At 43.9% G+C, this 6,201-nt stretch overlaps 1 long non-coding RNA gene across 1 annotated transcript; it reads right to left on the reverse strand.

The window, feature by feature from the left end:
* Nucleotides 1–2,707: 2,707 nt before the first annotated feature.
* LOC142903030 (uncharacterized) lies at nt 2,708–5,671 on the reverse strand. Its single transcript, XR_012929172.1, has 2 exons — nt 4,524–5,671; nt 2,708–2,907 (listed from the first exon to the last, which is right to left on the reverse strand). It is a non-coding gene; the product is annotated as an uncharacterized LOC142903030 (long non-coding RNA).
* Nucleotides 5,672–6,201: the final 530 nt, after the last annotated feature.

Below are 6,201 nucleotides of genomic sequence, written 5' to 3' on the forward strand. Positions count from 1 at the left end.
AAGTGTTTCCTCTTTTACCACTAAGAAGCTTTAGCGCAGTTGCCAAATTGGCAAAAGAAATCTAAATGAATTGTATCACCCAGTTCCATTACACACTTTTTTTCTGAGCCAGCTCTCTTGGTCGGTCTTCTCGGACTGGAACAGGATGTGTCACCTGTCTTACATCCACTTTTGAAAAGCCTCCAATTTCTTGCTGGGCCTGTAATGAGAGTTGCAGCGGCGGCGGTGGCAGCGGCGCGACTGCGGTGCAAGGCTCCCACAAACTCCTAATCCAGTCGGATGTTGGCACTTATGCTTAGCGTTTGATTATGTTTTTCCGGAGATTATTAATAGTGCAGATCTGAAGATGTGTGCAAACAGCTTATTGAAATGATGATTATGACTCAGCAGGATCACAGGCGTCTGAGCCGCGCTGCTTGTAAACACTGTCTGTAGACACGGCCCGGACTCTCTGGCAGCAGAGATGAGGCTCGCGGTGGCGACGGAGGGGGGCCAGGAAAGGGGCAACGCCGCCGCTAATCCCAGAAATCTGTTTCAGAATTAAAGGATGTTCGACAGAGAACATGACAGAAAGTGGGTGGGAAAAAGCTGCGGTCTAAGATGGGAACACGAGCAGAAGTAGGCCTGATTGCAAACGCAAACCTGTGATTAATTAAATCTTGACCGCTTGAATGTTTCCTTTATGTACATTATCCTAAATTGCTGGGGCTCGTGTTATTTCAGCGACAGCAACGTAGCCGCTCCTTATCTACTCTCAAGCACAGCCGGCCAAATTGCGGTGTGAATGGGGAACTTTAAATTGACTCCCTAACTTCTTGGCCTCGGAGCTTCTTGATGAAAAACCTAATGGCTCTGCTCTTCATTTGACTGAAATTCACGAAAACGAAAGCCATCAAGTGTGACGACGAATTTCCTGGGACGTTAACCTCTCGAGAGATAAGTTCGACGGGACAGGTAAGGACGCACGGAGCAGCCTGCGGTCGCACCTTACTTTGAAGTCTCGTTAAAAAGAAGTGGACGCTAATAAATTTGTTTGCCGAATGCTGCAGATGGAGATCTAAACAGGCATAAACCATATGGGGTGCGTTTGGTTGATATGTGAATTTGTTTGCTTTCACAAAATACCACAGGGAGAGCGCGACCCACGTCGTGATTAGTTTGTTTGTTGCACTCACTCAAGTGTACCCTTGGAAATATGTGATTTTGGCGCGCCGCTAACGTCTTCCCGTCTTTCCCTTTCCTGCATCATTAAAGCCTTTCAGCCTGTAGAGGCAAAAGAGAGAAAGCAAAAAAAAAAAAAAAAAAAGCTGCTCAATCTTCCGAAAGACGTTCTCGGGAGTGCAAAAGTCGACCACGGGCGCGTTTCCCAGTGTCTTCAGCGATTAGTTTATGAGCTGAATGTCTCAGTTTCGCTCGCAGCAGGTCGGGTAGCGGATGGATTTAAAAGCGGGCGCCCAACACCCACATGGTAACACTTCCAGCGAACATCTGTCGCTCTGCCTCTCGCGCAGGCCGGACCGGTGCTGTTTCTCTGAGTGGCACTTTTCACACACATTGCTGTGGAAGACAACCAAGGATATTGTGAAAGTGTGTGTGTAAGTCAAAGATGTTGGGCGCCATGTACGGCCCTGAGCCTAAGGGCCACGGTTGCCAGGTTGGGTAAATAAATTAAAGCAACAAATTATGTTTTAAAAGCTTCTCCCTCCGGCAAAGGGACACTAAGATCCATTATTCATAGCTTTTACTATCTAAAGACGTGTGTGTGTGTGTGTGTGTGTGTGTGTGTGTGTGTGTGTGTGTGTGTGACATTCCTTTTGTCAATTATACATAGACTCACAGAACCTCGCCCCATCACATTATCGTGTTGATGAAATTGAATACCATTTACATTCTAATGGCCATAATGAAAATCACAGCAGTCGATGTGGAGTCTAATAATTCATTCATGTTGGAGACACACAATCAGGCAGATTAAACCATTAATTTAAAGGAGCTTTACATCCCTCGTCGTGGCTGACCTGACTTTTGGTGGGTACACGCTCCCCACATTTTATATCATTTTTTCACCGGATGCTTCTCTTTTAACAATTTGCTATTCTGACCGCCCGTTGTATGCAGTTCAAGGATCTTTTACCTTTCATGCAGTTGGTACAAAAGACAATTATCCCTCACTCGACTCACATCACCTTATCTGATCGAAGAGCTCTAGTGATCCAAAAAAAAAATGACTACAATTGTCAAGTACGACAAGCCAATTGATGTAACATGACTGAAATTTTACCAAGGTTTTCCTTTAAAACCACCACCACCACAAAGGGAAATAAATATGTAATAATAATCTTTTTGGACAGATGAGAAGACCAAAGTGTTGACCGGTATGAGGAGGTGACCAGGTTCGTCAGTCTGAAGCGTCTGGATTGGAGTGTTTTCCTCCGACAAAATGATTGTGTCACTGCAGCCAATGCGCCGTTTTTCTTTTTTAACGACATTTACATTTTCATCACATACACATGTCAGATTGTTACCGCCAGCAGGCAGTAAAACATTGCATTTGCATTTCAGTAGCCATCCCCTCCCACTCACAGCACAACTCACAGTTAACAATCAAGTGGGTGTTGCTCCGGCTTTTGGCTCCCATGCGAATGACAGTCAAAATAACTAACTAAATTACAAATAACTAAATTTAAACAAAACAAAACAAAAAAACTTTAATAATTCAGAAACGTTTTCTTTATTCATTCGTGAAGTTCTAGTTATCAAAACATAAATGCAAACTCTACCCGAGGATTCCAGCCTTTCTCTCTACTTCATTGCCTTCCCATTTTACCCTCAACCTGAAACATTTCCCTCCTTCTCTTCTTCTTCTCCCCACCATCTTCTTATTTCAGAGCTCCTCCGAGTGGAAAGCTGAAAAGGAGTAGGGGGGTGGGGGGACGGGGGACGGGACACATTGCTTGTCAGTCGTTAGCGCAAGTTGATTAGCTAAATGCTCGTCTGTCCTCTCAGTTGCGCCCCTGGCTTCTGTAAAAGCCACACACTTCCATCTGTGAAGGTCACCTTGTCTGCTCTCAGAACCTTTGAAGGGGTCTGCCAAAACTTTATTGTGAACTAATTTTCAAAGTTGTCATAACTGTTTTATACATTTTTTAATGAATTTCTTTCACAGACTAAGGGCCAATTCCAATTCCTCCCCTAACTCCTCAATCTCAACCCTCGCCCTTAACCCTCAATCTTTGGCCCTCAAAAATAAGTGTAAGGGCTTAGAAATGGGACACCCCTTAAGTGCGGTTACATCTTCAGACTGTGGGGGGCGGCCTTACGCCAAAGCTACGTCCAGTCTGTCAAGAAGACGACAACGACGAAGAAGAAGGAGAAAAAGAAAAAGACGGCGAAAAAGGAAGAAGTCCTCCTTCGCTACACAACGAGGTATACAAGTAACGTGAAGCCGGGACCGCCGGTCCGGTTGACAAACCTCGTAAAGTAAAAAAAAAAAAATGTTACGCAACAACGATGTCAATAATCCAAAAAAAGTCTTAAACTAAGACAACACAATGGTTTCGTAATATTTATATCTTTATTAACTAAGAAAATACTTCCATTTGTAGCTCGCTTTTACATCGCAACCTTTTTCGAAGATGTCTTGGCGAAAATACGCAGTGCCTTCTGGGTAGCCCTTACTGCCAAGGGTGGTGCCGGAGAATCTCAATATTGAGGGCGATACAGCCCTTAAACTCATCCCTCAACTTGACGTTCTTAGAATCGGGACAGCACTTGCACCTCGCGGGAGCGCGCATTTTTGAGATTGAGGGTTGAGATTGAGGGTTAAGGGAGGAATTGGAATTCACCCTAACTCTTTACTTCAAAAAACTGATTCTCAAGTCATTTTGCTTCCACTTCAGTCACCATATGTTTGTGCTGCCCTTGAACTTCCTCCACCCTAAATTGACTGTGTTTTTTCATAACTATAGTTGGCTGCACGAGCAAACAGATTTAAAAAAAAAAGAAAAAAAAAAGATTCTTTAAAGCCTTTTAAAATTGGCACTGATACTCGTTTAAGCCCTTCCCCACAGTTAATTAAAAGATCCCACTCCCCCTCCCCCGATCTGCAGCTACTGAAAGTGGGATGAGCAGGATTAGATGAGCGTTGATATTGACGGCTGATGCGGCTTCACAACTTAGCAGGTTGTGATTATGGTGATTTTATACCGCATTGCGTGGTTAATGATCACATCCCGACAGCTCTATCATTAGAATTATCAGCGCTGTATGGGCTGCATTCGCACGAACCGAACCCGCCGGGCGTGCGGTGAATCGGTAAGGCTTGTTTGGGAATATATTATCTCACTCGTGTGTTAAGATTCACAAAATCGCAGCGTCAATCATGGATCCGGGTTCGCGGCGAAAAAAATGGCCCAAATAAGACGTCGAGAGCGATGTCGGCATCTCATTCAGCGCGCCGGTCGCATTGAAGATGTTTGTCACCAAGCGGTTAATACGAATGAATGAGTGGGATGTTTTCTTACATGTGAGGGTTTCAGTTAGCTGGTGAATACCTTCCTCCTCATCATCAGGAGCCACTAAACTGACCGCTAGGGTCCACAGCATCCCCAGCCAATCGGTGCCCTCCTGTGCCGTGACATCACCATGGGCGGCGGCGGCGGCGCGGCTTGGTTTAATTGGACGAATCAGACCTAAAAGGAGAAGCGGTTCAGGAAACATAAGCGTTGTCACATCATTAAATTCATTTGTCCTTGAGAATTTGTAGTTTTCTTAAAACTAAAAAAAAAAGCAAAGAAATGTCACAAAGTTTTGGCATCTACATGTTGCTGTGTTTTTTAGTTGGACGAGAACTTGTACACAGCAAACTGATCCACACTGATAAGCATCAAGCCAAATTAAGTTAAAAAAAAATCTTAATAATAAAATGCACTTTTCCCAGATATGCGCTGTAGGAAAGTTATGAATAATGCATTGTTTTGATTAGTCATGGATTACTGTGATTTTTGTGGATAAATGATTCATTGTGGCCTGTTTTGCTTAAAATGGATGGTCCGCTCTCTCTCTCTCTCTCTCTGTCTCTCTCTCTCTCTCTCCCTCTCTCTCTCTCTCCCTCTCTCTCTCTCTCTCACTCTCTCTCTCACTTTCTCTCTCTCTCACTCCCTCTCTCGCTCGCTCAGTAAGGAATTAAAATTGCCGTTTGAATAATGAATGTTTTCCTGCTTTATGTGATGATTATAATGTTTAGTCCTTGAATGCTGGCCTCAGTCAAACTCAAGTAAAATGGGTGTTTTTTTTTGTTTTTTTTGTTTTGTTGTGCTTTTTTGATGTCCCTTAATTAAAAAAGAGACACGGAAGAATCGTAATCTCATGTCTGGACCTGCTGTATTTAGAACGTTCAAACCGTCGGCTACGCTTTAAACAGCTTTCCCACGTTCAACGTCGCGAAAATTCTGTCTAGTTTGCAGCTGCTTTTGGATTCTTCTCTCGCTGCATCTTGTCCCACATCCATCTGTTTGACTGATGTTGTTAGTCTCAGTTTGGTCACAGCTCTTTGCTGCAAAATTTAAAGGTTTTGCAAAGTCTAAAATTTGTTTTACAAATATTTTCTAACGATAATCGTTAATATGTCTGCCCATATTTCTTTTGTTTTGCGGAAAAAAAAAAAAACAGTATAAAATCAACCTTATGTGATGTCACAAAGGGTGCCGATACCGTTGAGTTGCTGGTTAGTTCAACTCCAACACCGCTTTGTACGTATCCCGCACCAAGCATGCAGAAGGTCCAATGGAGCTAAAACCAAGTGTTTCAGCAGGAGGCTGTAAACAAAGGGTTAAACTTGGAGTTTTTCTGGAGATTTATCTGTGTTTTTCTATTTTCTTTTGATGTGCGGTGTGTATGCCAGCCGGGGTGTTTCTGCTTGCCTCTTGTCTTCAGACCCCTCTTGGCGATGGCAGCAGGGGGAGGGAGACCTGTGGGGAGGCAAACGGCACCGTGTGAGGAACAGAACACTGGCTGAGAGGAGTGAGGCCAAGCAAACACGCTGGAGAAGATTAAAGAAAAATAGCAAGAGACGGAGTCCGTAATTGATCAGTGGCCTCCGTCGCCCCGCGTATTTTTCCAATTGTTGGCGTGCACTCGGTTTCACATCCATGCGAGCGTGAAAAAAATAATAATAATAAAGAAGGAAATTCTCACGGGCGA

The sequence above is a fragment of the Nelusetta ayraudi genome, unplaced genomic scaffold (genome assembly GCF_046127955.1).
Source record: "Nelusetta ayraudi isolate G7.1 ecotype Tasmania unplaced genomic scaffold, CSIRO-AGI_Nayr_v1 ptg000100l, whole genome shotgun sequence".
NCBI classification, from domain to species: Eukaryota; Metazoa; Chordata; class Actinopteri; order Tetraodontiformes; family Monacanthidae; genus Nelusetta; species Nelusetta ayraudi.